The sequence below is a fragment of the Bombus affinis genome, chromosome 4, assembly GCF_024516045.1.
Source record: "Bombus affinis isolate iyBomAffi1 chromosome 4, iyBomAffi1.2, whole genome shotgun sequence".
NCBI classification, from domain to species: domain Eukaryota; kingdom Metazoa; phylum Arthropoda; class Insecta; order Hymenoptera; family Apidae; genus Bombus; species Bombus affinis.
The window spans coordinates 7,606,400-7,630,482 of record NC_066347.1 but is presented as its reverse complement, the minus strand read 5'-3'; the positions used below and the strand labels follow the sequence as shown (position 1 = coordinate 7,630,482).

The following is a 24,083-nucleotide window of genomic DNA, read 5'->3' as shown; positions in this document are numbered from 1 at the left end:
ACAAGCTGGAACCCAATCTTGTTGAATGACTATCGACCAACGTAAAAAAATGTACAGCGAGACCTCTTTTAAACGCTTATCGTATAAAATTTTTAGGGATACATTATGTATGTCGTAGAATATATTTTGAAAATTCATTAACTGAAATATTTATAAAAGCTACGAGATGTTTATCGCGAACATACACACGGTAAAATATTATTATAACATACAGTATGAATAGTTGGTTAGATATACGTATATATGTATATATATACATATGATATACAGAAATTAAAGCACATCGCTTTAAATATTGAATTTTATCAATATAACTGATAATTAATTTGTCCCCTTTAAAGAGATTATATGAAATTTTATTACGACCTTTCATTGAAGTTAGATTTTTTCGGTGCGGTTGAACGTGGAAGATTTCAAAGTTAGAGCGGCTAATAAAGAAAGACATTTTCACTGTTTTCCTATATGGAATAGAATTCTGCTAATGCATAGACAATAACTCCGTTATTAAAAATGTGGTATATACTGGAAAACGTTATACCTTCATGTTTCCATTTCAACAGTAGAATAAACCCAATCTCTACAGACCACAGCGTTACAAAGTAATTACTGAACGAAGACCTTTTTCCATTTGTTTACCACGTGTTTGAAACGCAACGTTGAAAAACTTTTTACTATGAAAGAACCGAAGAAATAATATTCAAAGCACTCCACGTTAATAACAAAGTTACAAACGCGTATCGAAACCATAAGAACATTATATTTTCATCGCTGAAAGCCTCGAGCTTTTCCACAGAACCTCGACGCACGGATTCAAGTTACTACATAAATTACATAAAAATGTACACGTTGCGCCGTTTTCGCTGTTACAATGTTCCACACGGCGCATTGTACGCGGTCGAGAAAAAAAGAGAACGAAAATGAAATAAAAAAAAAAAAAAAAAAAAAAAAAAAAAATAGAAAAAAAAAGAAAGAACAAAATATACACGTTGGCAGGAAGAGGCTCTGAAGGATCCCAAAAGAGAAAAACGAGCGTTTGAACTTTCATGAAAATCCAGCGTGTCCTGACCATATGGTCGGCGTATCCATCAACCGCAAAAGGCAAGCGAAAAATTAACGGGGTCGTTTCGCTGGGACCGAGGATACCGCAAAAGAATATAAAAAACAAAATCTGTCGCCCTGTGAATAGCAATTTTCGCGCGTCACACGAAATTTTAGTACATACGATGTTTGCACCTAACGTTTCATATCGACCGCGTCCAGTTCCCACGAAATATTCCAGAACGATCAAACAGATGAGTTCTTATGCTTGCTTTCGCGTATCGCCTGTATTATTCAGATAGAATAGAAATTCAGCGGGAAATTGGTTGGTTGTTGAAACGATTTTAATTTGTTGTTTGAATTCGTGCGAATTGTTATGGATATTGAAATGTTCGTAGGTTTATTTGAATTTTGAATACTTAGTTTTCCGGATCCCAATATGTACGATGGTACACTGAAGAGCAGTGATTCGTTGAGTTTTATCCGTTAGAACATTTTTTTGATGTAGAAACTGGAGGATTTTATAATTGAAAAAAATTAAGAAGCAAGCTGCAGGTATCTATTTTGGTTATGAAATGTATGAATATCTTGTCAGAGTACACATTTAATATACTTGTACAAATATATAGCAAAGTATGAGAGTATCATAGAAAGTTGTGTAAATCAAAGATGAAAAATTCATATGATTAAAGGTTCTTTTACACCATTAGATATATCAGTAGATAGATTTGACATAGTATTTTACGAGGCTTCTTGGTACTTTTGTTTGAGCTATATATTAAAGAAAGTAATATTTTCTGTTAATGGTTCTTGTACGATGAAAACAGGTTTAGTAACTCTTGGTACATTATCAGTGATTCATTTACTTTATCTGATCGAATGCGTTGGTCATGTAATGGTACCAGTCGAAGATATCAAAACTCTTTCCGTCTTAAAATATGTTTCCAAACAATTGAAATGTATAACGGGATCGATAAAAATGGAACGGTTGATTCATTTTAGGAAAACAATGGTTCTTTCCTGTTCCAAGAAAGCAACATCTTTATTCATGAAATTAATTATTATTAATAGGTAAACGTTTCCTGTGACGAAAATCATAATCGTATTTCCGTTTCGATTAAAGTCAGAAATTTCAGAACCAAAATGCTCCTTCGAGGAAACGAAGAATCGATCTTGCAAAAATCACTTGTGGATTCTATTATAATTAAAAAGGCAAACGATCTGAAATCCGCTATATTCACAAAATTAGTAGATTCCCTTTTAAGAATAAGACACTCTATAAGAACAGCAGAATATTTCGTAACAAAATACTTTTTTTACCAGACTTGCATAACAGCTCGTCAAGTACAGTTACGTTTTATAACACCAAGCTTCGATCACGTAGGTCTACCGGTCTCTCAAAATTCTTCTTCGAATCTTTCCCTGAATAAACCACGTAGAGGACAGCAAGCAGATACGTATCGAACGGAAGACTCGTTCTCATCTCGACCACAAGCGCAGTACATATACATGCTCGTGTGGGACGCAGAAGGAGTCATTACTCTGGGACACAGCGATCCCAGCGTGTGTGGGTGGAGATTTAATAATCCGGTAATTACCCATCCCCGACCGTCTAAAACCCTAATCACGGCGTCTTACGATCAATTCGATTTTTCAACGAGACCTGAACCGAACCGTAGCCAAGGAAGCCGCCAATAATCTTAATAACAGTAATAACAATACATGAATTATGCATCTGCCGTATCGATGAAACGCGCGTAAACGGCCAGCGTGTTCCACAAGCGCGAGCGTCATGGAACATGGAACAGAGGAGTCGAGTTGTTGTTGGTTGCTCGGTTGCGTCAGGTCGGAGAGTAACGATTAGTCGCGATTAACCGACGCTAAATTAGCGGACTCCGCTGTGGCTGTGTTTCACAATGGGCTTCTCTCGGTCTCGTGTCTCATCGGGAACACGCTAGTCTAATACGTTGGATTATCGTAGGTGTGGTTCAACTTCTTAAGCGGACAAAGAATTTTCACACTGTATCGTATATGTTGTTCGTGCAACATTTTATTTAGTCGTTATATACATTTCTCTGGACGAGGAAGCGATATTATACTGTACGAAGGTGTATAAGATTTTTTAATATTCTTGTCCTTCTATTTTAGAGTCGCCTCTGTACACTGTGCACTGCTCGAAACAATGTAAAATCAACTACAATGGTAGACCATTTTAATTCGATAGAAGAATTTTTCTAATATATATGTATAGCATCTGTAACTGTAAATTTTTATTTTCTCGCGTCACTAACGATCCGTGCAAGAGGTCGATACGATCATAAAGAGTGGAAGAAGAAGGACAAAAATTGAGTTACTTTGAACAGGTAAAGAAAAACCTTTATGCGTATGTTTAAGGAAAAATCATTAACCGCGAATCAAGGGAAAATGTTAATTATAATTTCAAGCGTATAAAACAAATCACTACTTCCATTTCTTCAATTCTCTTTATAGAAAACATAAATCTATCGTAAGCACGATATAAGAATCCGCAGTCTGATCGTTAAAGTCACCAAAGATGCACCGTTGCAATTAATTACAATTCTTTCAGTAAGTTCCACGTCGTTTATAACGAGCAATTCCGGTAGTTCTATTATTAAATCACGTAACAAGTCGATTGTGCGTTTCGACTGAAGGTGACGACGACGTCGGTAAAGCTTCTGATTTACACAACTAGCATTTACTGTAGGCCGATTGCGAGGCAAACGGATCGACCTCGTCAGGCTTTCCAGGCTGTATTCAGCCGTTTCTTGCAGCGGGTTGACATTGCGTAAGCGGTGACATCGAGCCTGAACTCATCGACATCGTTTACCGCTGTTTCAACGTTATTCTAACACCTCGATCGGCAAGTATAATAGCCGTGAGCGGCGCGCTGCGCAGGCCGGTGCATGTTTATTGAACAAACGGCTGTTCCGTATCACGCGCGATTCTCTTTTCGCCCTGCGGATGCCGCGATTACACGCGTTACATTGTGCAGAAGTCGCGTGGCGCGCCATTGCCCACCTTTGTGCGGCCCCCATGCCTGCATTGAAATTTCCCGCGCTACCGATCGACTTTCTACGCACAGCGATGACAAACTACCGATCTCGGTGCATTTATCACAAATTTAAGCAAGGGTGTCTTTTTTTCAATCGAATTATATGGTTTCTTTTTTTCTTTATCTGAATGTACTGTAACCTATTACGTTACGTATTTAAGTTCGTTTATTGATTTATGGTACGTCGGTCATTCGAGATAATTTATTGTCGTTTAATATTTACTTTCACGATTATTAAAATATCATACATACTTTTTCATCAGACATGTCAGTAATAAAATTCGCTTTAGTTATAGTGTACGTACCAATTACACGTAATTTAATTGGGCGAAGTGTAAAATTTTTTGGAGATAAAAATAAAAAATGTCCATATAATATATCTGAATAATAATGATTATCAACTGGTTCGAATAATTACGTACAATAGCGTACGTGCTAATTACGTACAGTTTAATTACACAAATTGTAAAACTTTTCTTGCAGGATAATGATGATAAAAGATTAATAAATAGCGATGATTATCGACTGACTCGAATAACTATGTGCAATAGCGTACATATAATGTAATTATGCACAACCTTATTCGACAAATTCTGAAACCCTTTGCAGATAAAAATAAAGAAAAGTCTATAAATAATCATAATTACCAACTGGTTCGAATAATGATGAACGTACATGATAATTATACGCAACTTAATTACACAAATTGTAAAGCTTCTTCGAGATGATAAAAAGAAGCATAAGTAACCATGATCATTAAATCGTTCGAATAATTATAGATGATAGTGTACTTGCATACGATCAAGCAGGAAGGCACGATACTAATCCCCATCTCGTTTCTAGAGGATCATGAAACGGTGTGCATTATCCCGACGCGAAAGAAGGTACAGATCGGTCGGAAGCTTGTACATTCGATAATGTTCAGCCGAGTTCAATTAAGTTCCGTCCCAGTTCGGCACCCGCCGTAAAAGCTCGAGCCACGCTGAGAGAGAGAGAGAGAGAGAGCTTTGCCAGCCAGGGCGTCTATATGCGCTTGCTACATCGGCAAGATTACCGCAGACCACACAGTCTACGTACTATGATACGAGCGTGAATATTTCAGAGTGCGAGGATCGATTTATCTCGACCTAGCATTACTTCAGTCACCAAATATAATCGCCGCGAAAATCGACGCAGAAGTCGCCACTGTTTCGTCCTTCCGCGACATTTCGTGTCAAACTTCTGCCATGCTTTTTCACGAGCGCTTTGATTTTCTTCGTGCGATACGTCTTTCGATTGAGAATTGCCGGCGAGTACTTTATTTTGTAAATTTTAGCATTAGGAGTATTCGCTTCGAAGAGAATTAGTTTTCAGATAATGAAAGTTGCAGTTCCACGATACTATGCAAATTATTTGTTCCCTTCAATGTTCATCAACTTGTTTAACCAGTATGTTAGAGTTTCCGAAAAGAAACAAATCCAATGAACTTAAAGATTCGAATATTTAAAAATTCAAATGTATATTTACCATCGAGTCACATAGAAATTTTTACCGATCCATCGAACAATCTTTTACCAAAGTAAAATGATAGAAGTTGTAAAATGATACTTTTACCAAAGTAAAATGATAGAAAAAGATATGATTCGAATATGACTCGTCCATTCAGATATTAAACATAGCCGAACGATTGTTGAAGTCAATTCGAAGAGGTAAAAAAGTAACTTTTGTGGAACTAACATAATGGTATTATATATATGTTTATTTCATCCCCCTGGTGTTATCAATTCATGCTATTCTATAGAATTTTTTGCGGTGGATAGCTTCCGATGCTTGACGTTTCGAAGCCTACGCCAATGGTTGACACGTTCGCACGGAGGATATGAAAATATCGGCAGATACCATCCGCCATTTCTGAAATGGATTTCGTGAACGGTCTAGTCTAACTCATCGATTGAGGGTCCATGCAACCCCCTCGTGTGACTCGCCTGCTTCGAAACGCATGGGCTCTCGTCTCTCGTTGCTTTCCTATCCAGTTATTCGTCGACAGATTCCTGTCACAGAAACTGGAAATTTTGAGTTCCACTTAATATCGACAGTAACGAATTCTTTCGCATTTTAATTGCGAATATATTCGCAGACAAAAGACTGGTAACCTTGTAGTAAATTATATGCGATAAATTAAGGAAAAATTGGATTATTTCAGAAGAAATTGTCTTATTACGGAGTAATAATATTCAATTGTTAACAATGAATTAATTCATTGGAAAGATCAATGAAATGCAATTGCAAACGGTAAAGGATTAAATACAAACAGTAACTGAAATTATGTATCGACGAGCAACGAAACATAATGAAACAATTGCGACAAATCGATAAATTATAATTTATCATCCTTAACAATTACTTGACAATATGTACACAGACGTTCGTTAATCGAATCTTTTTTTTATTTTATTGTCGTATCTCTAATTTATGCGATACACTTTTTAAATTAATGTGTAATAAAATGCTTACTCATCAAATCCAACATAATTACAACAATTTGTATCGGGTATATACGGTCTGTTAAAATGATTTCGATCAGTTGGATGGTTATCTTCTGCTTTTCGAGGGCATACCGTTCGCCATTGTAGGTCGTCCGCGTCCCATTGTCGGCGCGGCTCTTTTTCACGCTGCTTTATTTCGTCTCGCCGCAGAAACGGCATTTCACTTTCTCCGGGGCACGAATTCCAAATGGAATTCCAGGGAAAAGGGTGCGGACCGTGAACGCCCTCCTGCGACACGCTCGAATCTCTGCGCGACCAACCGATCAACACTGCCGCGCAAATCCGTGTCCCGTTTTGTTCGTGGAATGTTCATTGCTCGGTTTGTAACGTATGTACTGCCTTTTACAAGTGCCGTAGCATTTACGTCTATCGACATAATTGAACTACAGCAAATAGAGTAAGTTGACATGGATAAAAATTCAATGATTCTAAGATACAAATTTCCAAATTCTGAAGTATTCAGAGATTCAGAAATTCAGATATTCTAGGATGCAAATTTTCAAATTCTAAAACATTCAGGAATTCAGAAATTTAAAGATTCGGAAATTCAAAGATGACAAATATTCAGAGATTCGAAAGTTCAGAGATTCAAATATTCAAACATTCAAAAGTTGAAAATGTAAAGTTTAAATATTAAAATTGCAGATCGTTCTTTTCAAATTCAGAATAATTTCGACGTAGTCTCACGAAACTTTTCGTCAGTGGGCTGATTCATTTACAGTTGAATCATCGATGTGAATTATTAACAATCACCGGGTGACTTATCTTCGTGGAATCGATTTTAAGATACGGTGGAAAACAGTTCCGCGATACTTAACATATCTCAATACGGTCAATATATATGTCTATATTTCACGCCTACCACGTCGCCATTAAAAGCTGTCGCAGGTGACCGATGCATTACGCGTGAAAATCCAATTGTTCCTGTTTCGATCCTAAAACAAGATAAACGCGCGAATGCGAATGCGGAATTTGAAAACACGTATGTGATCCGTGCGTCAAGCTAACATAAAACACTGTTTTTGAATTAAGCCATCTAGGTGTGAGTTGTACTTTTAGTGAATTCAGCAGGTTGGATTTTAAACTGAAATTTTAAACTGTTCGCCGGCGGCAGTTGCTCTCCCTATTTAATTATATAATTTACTATTTTTTTTACCGATTAACTACCTCTAGTCAATTACCGATTGGAAACTTGGATCAAGAAAGCACCGAGTAATTAAGAGTTTACTTAATCAATCGATATCATTTATTTTACAAAGCTGTTGCATGCAAAATCCTATCAGTCAGGGAAATATTAAACTATTACGCGGCAGAAAGGGATTGCTTTATTTTAAAATATTCGGAAATATGGAAGATTTTCGAATGCTTTTCTGATGAAATTCTGTTTGAATTTTAATTCAATGAAATTCATTCTATTAATTCTTTGTTCCCAGATTCGATTAACGAATATATTACACAGACGTAAATAGTAGGTCATCCCATAAGTGCGTTCCGTTTTTCGAGCGGTTATATATGTTAAGATTGTTTACATACCTTTCAGTTTTATGAAAAAATGTAATCCCCCTCTCGTTCTACAACTTCTTCCCATTTTTCGAGTGCATTGATCCCTTATCGTCGTATCTTTATAAATCGACACATGAAATGTATACACAAAAGTCGGCACGAACTTATGGGATGACCCAATATTAGCTTGTCCGAAAAATGTCTTTCTTTTTACAACGACGCATCTTTGTACAAACATGAAACCTAATCTGTCGAACTTTGTAATCTTTATTTTGCTAGAACGGTAAAAAACGCTTATAAAAAGATAAATGTTGTGCATCCATTGTTTCCTTATAATAGGAAAGGAACTTTTCGGACGACCTAATATAATAAATATAAATACAAACTTCAAGGCACCGATATTTTTCCTATCTACTCTCAGGAATATTTTCGAAATACGCGAGATATTAAATATGCATTGGTATTAAAAACAAATATTTTTGACGCGGCACCGCACGCCAATGATAAACATAGATGGAACAAATAACACGAGCTAACGTACGGTTTCGATTCGTCAACCACGTCTCCAGGAATCACGAGTTTTTCCTCTCCTTTCAAGCAATCACACATAATGCTTCCATCCATCTCCCGCATAGAAACGATCGCGTCGAATCGCGCTGGCCGTATCGTACATCGACTTTGCCACGGCTCTAACAAATGGTTAGTATTTATCAACAACAGACCGACTCATTGTGGCCACGAACCACCGTGCTCACAGACGATTCCGAACAAAAACACGTTACTAGTATCGAGCTATGCGAGCAAAATAAAAGACGAGAACTAGAGGAATCTCATGAACAATAGAGAAAGCCAAGGATGGACAAAGGACAGTTACCAAGAATCACTGACGGCCACTGTTAGTCACTAACGATCAAAACGTTGCTCTTTGAAGTTTCTATTCGCCAATTATGTTTTGTCGAGGAATACTTGCAAGCTTTGTATCTTATACGTTTCAGCTAAGTCGATTCTCAATTAGAGAAGATTCACAGAAGATTCTACGAAGGTCCTACGTTTGAGAAGCTTCGTGGAAGATTTGTAAATTTTAGGATAGAAAAGATTGATACGAGATTTATAAATTTTGAGTTAAGAAAAGATTCACAGAAGATTCGGATAGATCGAAGTTTAAAAAAGATATACAGAAGATCATATAGATATTACATGGATATATAGTGCTTGGAGATTAGAAACGTTTCAGATATGTCAGTGCAAGGTCAGCGGTGAAAATCTACTTTCAACGTGAATCTTCGTTGGAAAATATTTGTTTCTTTGATTCAAAAGAGCAAAAATCGCTACCTTACATTTTTACTTTTGTGTGTACATATTTATATGTCTTTGATCGCATTTTACAGTGCATCAGAAAGGGAAGAAAAATGGCATCATTTTCGATCTTATTGTCAAACCAAATTACCAAAGTTTCGTGTCAAAAGAGTAAGTGAATAATCGAGAAGTTTTCTACGAAACCTTTCGACGATCCCGCTTTCCAGATCGAGATCTCCGATAACAAAGACCTTGGAATAAAACTTCACCAACTTCCAAGGAAAATCTTCCTTCGAATAAGATTAAAAAAAAAAAAGGAGGTGGTCGAATAAAAGGAAGTTCACAATCAAAAATCTTTTCCTATCGAGTAAGAAGCTCAAAGAAGTTTCCTTGATTTTCAGTGATCGTCGTTTCATTTGTTCCCGACTGATTTTATAGGAAGGCTCGCGTCAACGTCGTCGTGTCGCTTTCTTTCGTCGCGGCCGGAAGTGAAAGATTGCCGCGTCACGCTCAAAGAAAGGCGTTCCTTTATTTCCACGATAACCCGTCTCTTTGTCGATAACGAATCACTGGAGAAAGTAAGATTCCTCATGATCCTCTATCGTTTACTCCTTCGTTTCTCTTGAACATGCTCCTGAAGCTTTGTCGAATCCACCTGAAACCTGTTTTCGATTCGAAACCAGCACTATGCTCGCTATCCTTGCTTTTATGCAAGATACACCTGCTGTATTTGTCTGCCGAGTGATTTTACGACGATTACGCGGTATTAATCGGCTTTCGGTTGCGTTTCGCGATTCCTGCTCATGGATGCAGGCGGAAGGAACAGTGATTGGAGCGGAAAGCGAGAGGGTGAAAGTGTTTCGAGAGGTAAGAGAAACGATTGGCGAAGGATGAGATTCGCCACGGCGATTGTAACAATCTCCGCTCGGTCATTATCGGTTCAGATGCTCAGGTTGATTTGGTTGATCGCTGTTTCTTAGAAAGATTGATAACAGTAGATACGACGGAGAGGAAATGAGATACAGTTTATACAGTAATATGTTGTTTGTCACAATAGAATCCATTTTATTTGAACAATTGGAGTTATACAGTTTGTGTAACTAAAGCCCACGTAAAATGGAACTTTGTTGATTCTCTCCTATGATCCTTTGTTCATACGTGAAATAGAAGTTTACGTCCGGATGAGTAGATTGAACCGGCAGAAGCTTTTTAAGCGCTTCGCAAAACGTGGACGAGATATCTCGCGACACAATTTCGTTCGTATGATCGTCACGAACGCACCACCCCGCGATCTGTTTTTCCGCAATTACAACTTTTGCCCTAATAAACAGACACGTAGGATAACTCGTCCGTGGCCATCGTACGAATGATTTTGTATCGTGAGATATCACATCCGTGGCTGCGAGGCGATTAATTAAAGAATAAATAAAATTTGGTATAAAAATAAATATGCGAATAAGTGAACCCTTACGACGCTAATGGTACAACGCGTCCCACGATAATTTTTATGAAAATGATTGGATTGTTATAATTACTCTGACACCATTGAGACCTACTGGGATATGAAATTAGTTCCATGGGATATTAGTTCCATTATAAGTTTTTTCATAATTTTTTCAAACTAGTCTATGAACTATCGATGTCATTCGAATAATTACAATACGATAATTCACGTGCTAATTACATCTATCCTTCTTGGACAAATTGAACAGCTGCTTGGATACGATAACGATCGAACAAGAAATTAAACGATCATGATCGATTTATGAAATTTATTTATTAGACGTGAAACTGTTGCTTTGAATTTAGATCGCGACGAAATACGACTCTGCGTACGGTTTCTAAGAAAACGCGCGTACTGCGCGAGACATTTTTGTAACAACGTAGCGGGGATTGGAAATGCGTGACGAGGCCCAAAGTGCAGCTACGCAACGGTGACACAAGGCACAAGAACCGCTCGCAGACGGAGATCAAAAGCTGCGTGCAACGGCACACGCCTCTCACTATTGCGAAAGTTTGCTCGGCGCACCGGCAATTCACAGATATATGAAACGCTCTGTCGAAGCAGATGATTTACCGTGTAGAAACGCATCGTCCGCTTCCTTTCTTGCGCCGCTCGATACACCGCGCTCCGATGCTCGTGACAGTTTAATCGGCGCGTTCAATTTATTACGATAAACGGCCGAAAATTAGCCTTCCTTTAATGGCTCGCAATGACATACTTACGCGCGCAAACTAAACGATCGCAACGTATTGTTTGACGTATGTAATTAGACAAGTAGACAGTTTTGATGATTTTATTGCAAATGAGGAGAGATCGTGGGCGTTGATTGGCTACTTGAGAAACATCGTTTCTTTGAAAGTAAGCAGGATCGAAGAGATAATTGTCGTGATTAAAGAAAATCAATTATCAACCTGATGATCGATCAAGAAGCTAGATTTTGCGAGATTCGTGCAGTTAATTGATCGTTAGATGGTAGATGGCTACTTCGATTAAATAATTTGTTTAAATTTATCGATAAATTCTTCGTTACGCGTGGTTGATACTTGCAATTTGATTAAAGTAAGAATAGTTGTGAGGTTGAAATAAGAGAAGAATATTTGTTGGAAATTTGTTAGATGAACTTACCAATAAATCTGCGTGATTGTAGTTCTTGTAGTATGTATTTGAAGTACTTACCTGAAACAGAAAAAGATAGTTTCGATTAGATTTACGTGCTGAAAGAATATAAATACTTATATACAAATAAACTGCATTCGTTACCATAGTCGAGTAATCTTTCCAATCTCACGAGTCGCCGACCAATACGCGGAACACAATAAAGGAGATATTTCCTGTAAGCGTCAGACGTGTGCGTCTGAATGCTTTCGCTTAGACATAGCGTTCAGGCGCAAAAAGTTTCCTATCAGAATTAGATACTTCATTTACGATGCATTGAAGTCAATATATTACTATATCACATTTCCACTTGAAAGGAGGCGTTAAGAAGAAATACGAGTCCGACCGATCGTAATATGTAGATTAAAGCTTAATCTCATACGCATTCTCGGCTGAAGCGTACAGTAGAATTCTACTTCCTTCAATTTATCTAGGGCAAACGCTACTGCAGATTTTTCTTTCATATAATAGGAATTCGAATAAGTATAACCATGGAGCAAGAATTCATTTAATCGCTGGCTAAAATTTCATTTCTATAAATCGAGGATATTACGTATTTTTATATATACAATATAATAGAACTTCATTTATTTGTTCAAATTGGATACAAAAATTCAGATATGCAATGCAATAGAGTTTCACTCGTTTTAAAACCCATTTATAACAACGTAATTTTATTCAGTGCTCGAAATAATCACCTCCATATCGCCTGATGAGTACTTCTCCTGTCCCCTGTACTGTCCTTCTACTCGTCAATCTACTTCTGCACAGTACTGACGCATCTGATGCTTATAGGAAATCTCGCCTTAAGAAAACTATTATGATTCCATACTACAAAACTACAAATCGAGACGATTCCTCCGAGGCGACTAGCTTCTCCAACATAAAACTTTCTCTCGGGAAAGGACAGGACGAGGTCTAGTCCACCTGAGCTGGTCGAGCCGAGGAAATTATATCTTCGCGATCGATCGAGAGGGCCAAGCTAGCTAGCCATCGTTGGTCCCTTGCAACCAGCCGGCTGTTCAAACGGTTGGAACACGTTCTTTTCTCCCTTGTTCCGGGGTGATGTAATCCGGGCACGGTATTACCTTTGCGAAGTGTACGCTCTAATCGACTTATCGTCTTAGCGTAATCGATCCACGCGAACCCGATGTACAAGTCAAAGAAGGAAGAGCGGAGCTTGAACGTTTGCTAAACGCGAATAGAGGTGCCCATCTGCAGTTGATCGTGCCGGCGCTGTAATGTAATCGTTTAATCGATGCTAAGCAAGCGGGCACAGGCGAACGAGGAAGCTGACGAAACTCATGGAAATGAGAAACCTGTCCGCCTTGCGAACAATACCGTCTGTCGAGTTGCCATCCTGGCTGACCGAACCGAAATCAAGATCGAAGCTCCCCTTTCCAGCCCCTCGTACCGTTACGAGGCACCCATGCGCAGAATCCTCCAACGATTGATCGCGCTTGCTCAGAGATCGTTTCTTCGTAAGTTTCGAGTTTCTTTTTTGGAGGCACTGGTCGTCGGAATTTTTCTATTTTTGATCTTATGATAATAGGACGAATGTGACGGAATGAGGGAAACGTTTAGAGTCACAGAGCTTTAGTGAGATAGCGAGATCGTAAAGCTGGCTAGATCAAAGTTAACTTTCGCCTAGTGGAGGCTGGATCGTTGTCACGAGCGTCGAATATTTTACTTTACAACGATAAAACGAAGAATCAACTGCAAAGGATTTGTATCCAAATGTGATGAGAATGTTTATCATACTTAATGATAATACCGTAAAGTCGTAAAATAGTCTTAAAACAATAATACGTAAATGTAACTTGGGATTGTATAAAATATGCTTCGGCTATAATTATTAGAGCAAGCTTCCTCTGACACAGTCCGGACACGAATCCGAGACAAAAATTGCAAATTTAGATAAGTCGAAAAATTCTAAATCTGTTTCAAGCTAGGTATAGAATTATCTTGTACTGTTTCGTTACCAAATTTCAATGGAATCCTCATAATGAAGAAGAACAACCGAACCAATCCCTGTCTAGATTACCGCTCTTCCATATGAGTGGTAGAATGCAGATGCGAGCGTAGATGTCACTGCATCAATCAGTAGCGCTAGGTGATTTAAGGGTCCAATTTAAGGTTTGGTTATATCGCGTAGGCTATACGCTTATGTTACTCTGACACAGAATCGCGCAGCCAGTTTCTAGGCGACCCGGAGATGCAGAGGCTTGCTCTGGCTGGCTGGCTGGCTGGCTGGCTGCGTTTCTAGCGTCTATCGATCCTATCGGCGAGGCTTCGGCGACGGCACACACCGAATACATTTTCACGCTGACTGCTAGCGAAAATGTCTGTACACGCGGCGTAAAATCGACGCTCTGCCTTCACGTTTACGAAATAGCAAGATCAACCGGATGTTTCTGTCAATTAGTAGAAACTGGAGTTTTACTTGGTTGGTCGATTAATCCGGTACGAGGATATTTGGTTCGGCAGATATTTGGTTTTTCCAAAAACTCGATTAGCCTCGATCATTCTCGTGGATTATATTTTTGGTCTTATATCTTAAATGAAGGGATATTTGACAGATAAAATAAAGAATGAATATTTTTTATACACATAATGAACAGCACGATGGTAACTGAACACAGAGATATAAAATTTAATTTCTTTGTTTATCATTTTTTGGTAACTGCTTGCATTAAAATTAGCCATTTCCCATACTGCATTGAAAAAAGAATATTGAAATGTTACATATAACGAGTATTTGATAGATTTGCATTCCACATGTTAAAATTGAAATCAGGATTAAAATTAAATTTGATCACGAATACAGATTTATTCGTTACGTCCGGATGGTAATCGTCAACACGAGCGTGAATCAATGTTACAAAGTAAAAGTACAGTACCTTAAATAAATTTGATTAAAACTCGAAATCTGCGTCAGTGGTCCGCGCCAAAAAGAAATACATGGTCGTCACGATGATCGTGTGAATTCTTTCTTCAAAATAAAAAGAAACTATGCCTGATATTGTTAACTCGCAGCGAACAAACGGATGATTGTTGCCCGTTTGAAGATATAATTCTACTGGCGATCGAATGGTGCGCGGCGCGTGTAAGAAACATCCGCGGCATCCGATAGTATGCGGGCAAGAATGCCGGCGCGATGGGATACAATCGTGATCTAGAATGCGGAAGCGCTGAATTACATACTGGCAACCAATTAATTAACGGGCTAAGTACGTCAATCGAAATTCTCTGCTTAATCCATGCCGACTGCTGAAGCTCGTGTTTCGCGTTGTCTCTCGCTTCTTGTCGAACTTTCTAGCACGACGAGTCACCGACGTAACCGTGTCATTCTTCCGTGTTAGATACACGAATGATACTTGGATATGTCTAGTCAGCGAGGAATACATTTGGAGGAAATGAGAAAAATTTATTTGAAGATGAGAAAAATGAGTTTGAGGGTTGGAATGTTTGGAATTTTAAGAAAACTTGCAGGATACGACAAAGTTTGATTATTAAATTCGAGAATTAAGAGAAGGAAGATTGACGGAGATTATGAGATTTATTATTATTTTTTTTTTTATTAATCGGTTGCTTTAATGTAAGTGATTTTTTTCGTTTAGTTTGCATTGAATGAATGTATTCTGTTTCCAATTTTACAGGCATTTGCGTTACGTCATTAAAAATACATGCGCGTTGGTTTGCTTTTATTTTTTAAATAAATACGCTACTTCACAGACGAAGAATAAACAGATAAAATATCAAAAATATTTTACAGTACAACGCTCGTATGCACAACTGGCAAATGAACCAAATCTTTACATTAGCCAAATCTATATATTACGTAATGGTTGTATTATTTTATTTTTGCATTTTAACTTTTAATCTTTATCATGTTTTCACCGGTCCCTTGATTGTAATTAACTTACTAATTCTAATTAATTTACCTTCCGTTTAGCATCTAACGTTTTCTATACCAACAATTCTCTGCGATTTATTTATATAAAACAAAGTGAAAAATTCAATTGGAATAAAACAAACTGGATCTCTCTCACATTTATTTATAAGAAATTCCTTTCTGTGCAACTCGAAACCTTGAATAATTATTAATAGTAATAATATTAATAATAATAAATTATTCAACAATCTGAATAATCTTGCTCCGTAAGGATTCGATATCACACAAGAAGAACCCAAACTCTTTAATCTCGTGTTTCCTAAAGTTTCACCTGGTACACGCTCAATCGTGATACTAGTATCGCTATTCTCATCCCTTAGATTTTCATCCAGCGTTTCCACGAACCAACGTTTCGCGTCCTGATTCACCATTTACTTCTCAACTTCATTTTCTTCACCTCGCGTGTAATCATCTCCAATCACTTCTTCAAATCCACTTACGTAAGTAGTAGTAGTAACCCTGAAGCTAATCCAAACCAAACAGAAGGAGAAACAAATAAAACACAAAGCAATGGAAAGGGAAGGATCAGAACCAAAATCAAAAGCATAATCATCTCCTAAAATGTCGAGGCGAAAACAAGGTTTTATCGTTGATCGAAGAATTCGTTGCGGAGGAACCTCGCAGAGGAACGAAGAAAATCGCGATCATGTTAAAAAAAAAAATAAAATGCGTGGCGGTCTCTGGCAGGTTGGCTGGCTGTCGTGGTATTATTTCGTGCGAGCGGGAAATTACCATGACAAAGCCGAAATTGGCTGCGCTGAAGCGAGCAGCCCTAAGCAGCACAGCATGTACCAGTGAAACACAGGTCTCCAGCTTCATGCGCGCGCGCGCGCGCGCACATACTACCACGTTGTTGTACGGCGACCGTCCGCCTAATTGCAGGTGACGGCCGCTGCAAATTTGCCCTTTGGATCGGCCCGTATGTCTCCCTCTCACCCTTTCTTTTACTCTCTCTCTCCTCCTTCTCTCTCTCTCTCTCTCTCTCTCTCTCTCTCTTTCTCTCTTACTTTGCTAAATCGAGCCTTCGAACCGAGAATTGCTACGTTGTTGCCGAGAATACAATCCACCTATTACCGCTCCGTTACAAACAACCTTCGTCGTGAATACCTTGTGTCACGGAGGCGAAAGAAGTAATGCAGCCTCTTTTGTGATGTCCATGGAGGATATTTTGCGTTCTTGGAATTGTTAAGAAATTGAGGAATTCGGGAAACGATGACCGAAGAAGCAGAGAATTGGAAGTGAATCTGGTTGGAAAATTTGTAACAGGGAAATCTTCTTTTCGGTGTCTTCCAATCCGAGGCATATAAGTCAATTCGATTAATTTAATCAAGATGAAGCTGTTGATTTTTGAAGAATTAAAAAAAGAAACACGTGATCGAGGGTGAATTTCTTTGGCGTAATATGACGACAAATTGAATAACTTTATCGACGTTATACGATTGTTATTATTAAACAGAGTTTTTATCAGTCCGTCGCAACACCGATAAAATCCAATCGGTATAATAGAAATAAAACGAAATAAGAATAAAGAAAAGGATGTAAAGTGTATACCAGATATGCAACATTCCAAGCTACAGAGAGTTGCAAAATGTTAATTTAAAATACACTTTTTCGATTGTACCATTAATTACGTGGTACACTGTACATGTCGATTTATCACACCACATGAAAAAAAAGGGTCCTTAATTTTAACGATTAGTCTCCAACGTAATTAAGAAGATGGTGAATGGGCGCGGTTCCCCTTTAATTTAGATGCCGTAATAGGTTATAAAGGATTATATGCTTATAATAGGTTATAAAACTTAATTGTAACAGGGGAACCACTTAACTCGAATCTACTTAATTAAAAACAAACTCAAATCTATTCGAACTGCTAAAAACAAACGAGGAAAAAAAAATTATGAGCGTAAAATTAATTTATTTATGCTCTAAAATATATTGGATATAAAATAAAATTGTTTACATGAATATTAAACATGTTTGCCAATATATATATATATATAAGTTAATATCGTGAGGTAATGATTCGAAAAGCTTATTAATTATGTAAATTATTTCACAAACAAAGCATCGATAGGGGGGAAAAAACGGAAGTACTCGAACAGGTTCGACGTTCCGGATGGTTCTAATTCGACGCGAGGTTTCGCCTTGGCGTAATTTGCTCTCGACTTTCACGGAGATCAGCGAAGAAAGTGCATCGAAGAAATGGGAGCGCAAAAGGCGTCGCCTGAGAGGATCTAAGTGCCAAGTTTCTCGAATAATCGAGAACCTTTCGAAGTTGCTCTCTCGCTGTTGATTCATTTCACCGTGTGGACTGTTCTTAAACATTAACCAACAAAAAAGACTAGTCTCCTTTTCTGGTGCCAATCATACGAATGTGTTACATCTATCTCGCATCTTTATAAAATTTTAGAACGAGTTAAAAGACAGAAACTGATACGAGTTAAATGCTAAGAAATAAATAACGATTAATGGCATTTTATTTTTAGCAGGAATTATTTCGTTCTGTAGAAATTAAACTATGTTCGTGTTTCTAACATAAATATAAAGAAAAAGAACTAACCGCGATCATGATGCAAAAATATGTAACGTGTAATAAAATGTTAAACTTCTTTTGATAAAAAGTGATAAATAATGGGTGCTGGAAATTTTATTGGAAATTATTTCTTTTTACGAAGCTGCTGCTGGCTCTGTTACTAACTTAAATAAAATTAAAATAAAATACAATCGCTATGCTATAAGTGATAAAATTTTATAGTCATTTTTGATAGAAAGTAAGAATTGCCCATAAATGGTAAATGACGAGAATATTAGTATTTACTAATACTAGAAAATATTAGTGTTTACTAATCCCGCTTGTAATTTAAATGAAATTAGGAAATTAAGACCGATGATCACACAAAAATAAATCATACGCACCAGCTATCGGAATTGACGTCGATTAAAATGTGTAATGATACTTATTTAAACGGATATCCATTATGAGTAAATATCGGTTACGCTTTAATATTAAGCACTCACTGAATGAATATTAATCATAATGAATGTGGATAAACAATTGGTTTATGCGACTACGTATAATCGTATGAACTGAAGAAACACGAGGAAATCGTAACTTGTTATCTTTGATTCTGCATAAATCGCTTCATTTCCGTCTCTTATATATCATCATAAAAATTACAATAAATCAATTTATCCAATACATTACACGCGTCACACTCTTTAATTTTACGAGTTCTATAAGTATAAGCATCGTCGAAATTTTTATACCACGTTATACAGATCCACAATATACAAAGGACTTTATAAATGCACATGAATATCTAACCTAAATATTACTTTATCTTTCTATTATCTTCTATCATATCCAACTTTTTATAGCAAAATGACTATATAGTATAAATACAATATATCATTCTATGTAATGTATTACAAAATAGATGCGGCATCTTTGTTCCACTTCCAACACATTCATTTGCAAGAAACGACATTTTACCTAAACTATATACATATTCACGTGCTCACATCATTTAAGGTTAACATTTCTCCATCTCCATCTGCATCCCTATTTCATCCCCTTTTTCTTTACCCATTCGAAAACCCACTTAGCCCCCAATCAGAAAAGGAACAGAAAGATGCAATAAAGTATCCCTTATTCTTGCACTTTGCAACAATTTCATGGACGAGTTGAAAACGGAATCGAAATACGCTGGAATGTCTGCTGAAAATTCCCCCGGTACGTGGTAGGCACGACCGACACGGGCCAGAAACAAATCGCGGTAATGAAAATTGAACGGCGGATTACACCGAATCGGCGGGACAAACAGGCGAGCGAGGAGCTTCGTAACAATTCGCCGGTGAAATTGGCCACGTTCCCTTCTTTCTATCTTTTTCTCTTCCTCCTTTTTTTTTACGTTCGTTGCTTTTCGCAGACGCGTACCACCTCCATTCTTCTCTTCCGAGCTTCACGGTTGAAACTGTTCTCTTTTTTTCCCAATTTTATTTTTTTCCTTTCCCTCCTCCCCTCATCCGTCGGTTTCGTTACTCCCCTACTTTGCTCTCTTCGGTAGAGAGCAGCGGCAAGCTGCCGCTGGTCGATGCTCTTTTTTCCTGCAAACAAGCACCGAGAGAGCGCAAGCTCGCGAATTTGCGTGCCACCTTTCTGCCCACGCTCGTTCAGAAACACACCGGCCGGAAATGTTAACACTTTGTCGACCGCGGAGAGGTTCCTCGTGAGCTCGCCTCTGATGACTACCGTATGCGAGTTTTATGGGACATGTGCGCTAGTAGCGCGACTTGCTTCCTTCATGTACGGATCGTATGTTCCTTTCGTGACCATGTTGCGTTCTTTGAATCGTTTTCAATAGGCAAAAGAATCCGGGTCTGATCGACTATTTCTGATAGGTTCAATTCGATTACAAAGATAAGCAAGCGTATTAGCCGAAAGTGTCACGTTTATGAACAAGACCAATGCCAAGAGAGATTTATTAAAGAAAAGAAGCCGCGTTATCAAGTTTCGTATCTTGCAACCTTACATGTTGTTGTACAGTGGATTAATTCATTATGAGTTCATAGAAATAATGAGAGGTGTGTAGTAAAAGCTGCATAATTTGGTGATTATCTGAAGGCTTTAGCTATTACGAGCATGATCGTTCGCCACGATATTCTCTTCGTATACCTTGATATTACTACACTTACGTACGATGGAAGGATTCTAAGAGACTTTGAAAGCTGATAATAGATACTCGCCAAGAACTATAACAGTTATGCAGCACTGAAATATAGTAGATCTTTAACACGTCAACGAATCAAACTCCAACAGTGTTACTGTATAGTTGGCTATTTTTCTATCGAACGTATAGTGATCGAATTTGATTTAAGAAGGGCAACGTTATAGCGATAACTTTATCGAAATTTCTCGATCTTACGTCGACGATTCGCACGATGATATCCGAACGATGGTCGTTTTCGTATTAAATTGACGCGACTAATGCATTGACGTTTCGCTCAATTGAGATTATTTTTCGAATAACAACCACGAAAATTCGATCGGTGTTTTTCGAGAATCGTGTGCACTGTAGCGCTTGTTGCCTAAAGTTGCTGGCATTCTCAAGGGATATGACGAGGTAACAGGAACGTTCCTGGACTTAGTGGAGGAAGTTGAGAGCATCGAGATAGTCAAACCGAGTAGCAGAGGTTATCCTTCGTCAGCGTTGACTAACCAAAACTTGTGAACTTCACTGTAGGCGATCTTATTTTCGATGTTGCTAACCGAATATCCGACTTTTCAACGATATATTGGCAACTGGACGTTTCTTCCTCGTGTTCCTTTCATGCGAATAACGAAGGCAATGAAAGGGAATATTTAGTGGAACGTATGGTAAATCTAATGACGCTTGTATTACAGAATTGTTTGAGGTTGAGGTTTTGATGTAGGTTAAATTTAAGACAAGTTTTCAATACTCTCTAGAGAAATTTTGTTAGCGATAGAAATAATGAGCTTCTGAAAGATTCCTTTCTGAGATTGATGCGTTTGGGATTTCACTGTTAGGATTCTATGATTTGTAGGATTCGAATAAAGGATGTTGAAGGTGATTTACTTCGCAAGACTATGTGTCGGTAGTCATAAATTCTACGCGTGAATTAAAAGATATTCGGTACAAAAGATTGAGGAAAGTCGATTGATTGACGTATAGAAAGTGGAACGTTAGAATGGAAATTTTATCGTTTATCTACATGCATCGACGAAACACGCTTATAAATTATTCATACATATGATAATTTGCGCAATTTTTAACGTTCATTTAAAAAAATCCAATTCCAATAAAATCCTGTACAATTCTATTTCCTTTTGACCTTCGACAAAAACATGAGAACAGCTTCTTCAAATGTCACTCTATCGTTAATAATTCCGACTGGCAATATTGTACCCTACACCGTCGCAATAAAACCATTAAAATAATTCTATCCAACGTTGCTCTTTAAATGTCAAAAAATATACATCGAACGATTCGATAATCTTTTCGATGAGCCTCAAAGCATCATCGACCGAATCAAACCCACCTAACATTTCAAATCAATTTATCATTAAATTCTACGAAACTTCGTATCTCCGAGACCTTCCCCTTCGATCCATGTCCCAAAGAAAAATAAATAAATAAGATTAAAAAAAAAAAAGGAAAAGAAAAAGAAGAAAAAGAGAAGGTAAGGGAAGCGGTGCTTCTTAACGATCGTAATTTACGAACGTTTTCGCAGCGTCGATGGACGCCGGAGGTATACATATTCAGCGCTGGTGGTGCGTGCAGCCGTCTCATTATCAACATCCCGGAAATCTAGCTCGCTATAAACGGGATTTTATGGATGCATGTAGACTGGCAAGTCGTCACCGAAACGCGGGTTGAGAGTAGTAGGGTTTAAAGGTCAACCAAACGATACGTATCCTCGGTCCACCTGCCGATGCACCTTAATTGCATCGTTAGAAGCTCTCGTTAGCGCTGACCAAAGGTGCACGCGCGAGGTTTGCAGCTGAACAGCGGAACTCACGGTAAGAATCTTTCAGTGAATAGTATCGCTGACGAGAATTCACAGGAGAAAGAGTTGCTTCGGATCAGATTTGTTTAGAAAGAAATGTTTCGCTATTTTCTATTTTTCTATTTCTCTATATTGTTTTAAACGCGCAAGATATTAAGAAATAAAATTCGATAATAATATCAATTGACTGAAAAAGAACGTAGTAACGAGACATTCCATTGACACAATCTGGGCTTCTAATGGGTTAAGTACACCGTCCGATTGACTTTACGGCATCAAAATAACTACCACGAAGGCTATCCTTGTAACGTTACGTGAAAGACGACCGTGGGAGTCGTCGCGACGCGAGATCAACAAGTCGAAGAACGTCCGCGGGTGTTTCGACGAGGGCAGCGTTTCGACACGGTTCGTTCTCCGAATAATTGCCATGGGGACGACGTTAAAGTCTGTGAAAGCGGCCTGATAAGTAATGAATCGACGCTAATGTGTGTCACTCGCAATAATTTCTCTATATTAATATCGTCACCAATGTCGGCTCGTTGCACCTGCATTATCAGATTACACGTGCAGCTGCATCCGAGTGGGAATCGCGCCGCCACACTTTACGAGCAGTTTATGCGCAACGCACCGTGCCGACGTGCATCTACTAAATTATTCTAGGACGATAAGAAAGCTTCGATCCATATCGTAACGCATTTGCTCTGCACCGGTCGAATCTACTGTCAGCGATTAGAGTCCTATGTATAGTCGGTGGAAGAGATATGTTACGCATAACTTGACGGAAGAAAAGTAACAAAATTGTACACCACAACCTCATTGTTCTGTTATCAATAACGTTATCGATAAGATAGAAACGTAATGGATATTTCGATATATTAATAATATCGTTAAGTATCAATAAGATATCAGATCAACGGTGACTTTTGTTTCTCTTCGTAGTAGAACATCACAAAATTTTATACGACATATAATTTGAAGAGTAGATTATTAGAGTAATATAATTTGTTACTTTGCGCACGAAGCATATTCATTATGTACGAATTTTGAATATCTATTAACCAACGTAAATTTACTCCAAAATTTGCCGCAACATACTCCAGAAAACAATGGCAGAAAACCACTCGACCCGATCGAAATTCCACTGCAATTAACTTCTCCTTTCTCCTTCTAATTTTCCTAATCACATCCAACGAGCGAGACTCGAACTATTTCACCTCGACGTTCAGCTGAATACACGACAAGAAAACGGGACAGAATTTATCCCCGTGAAAGTACAATCAACAACGAGGCTCGGGTAGAAAAATGCAACGGCGCGAACCTTTTTGGGTCACGGAAGCTGCAGCGAGAAATTCACGCTTACAAAGTGCACCGGCCAACTGAAAAACCGCGGTCGGTACCATAAAATATCCAGCGAATGGTGCATCGTAGCGACTCTCTTTCCTTCTTTCTTGCCCTTGGTGGCGAGACTGCTGGAGAACCGCATTATGAAAATGCATCCGTCAA

At 38.1% G+C, this 24,083-nt stretch overlaps 1 protein-coding gene across 5 annotated transcripts in view; it reads right to left on the bottom strand.

The window, feature by feature from the left end:
- Positions 1 to 24,083, bottom strand: part of LOC126915823 (neurogenic protein mastermind-like) — a 248,007-nt gene that overhangs the window by 155,523 nt on the left and 68,401 nt on the right. The gene's annotated exons all lie outside the window — the stretch shown is intronic.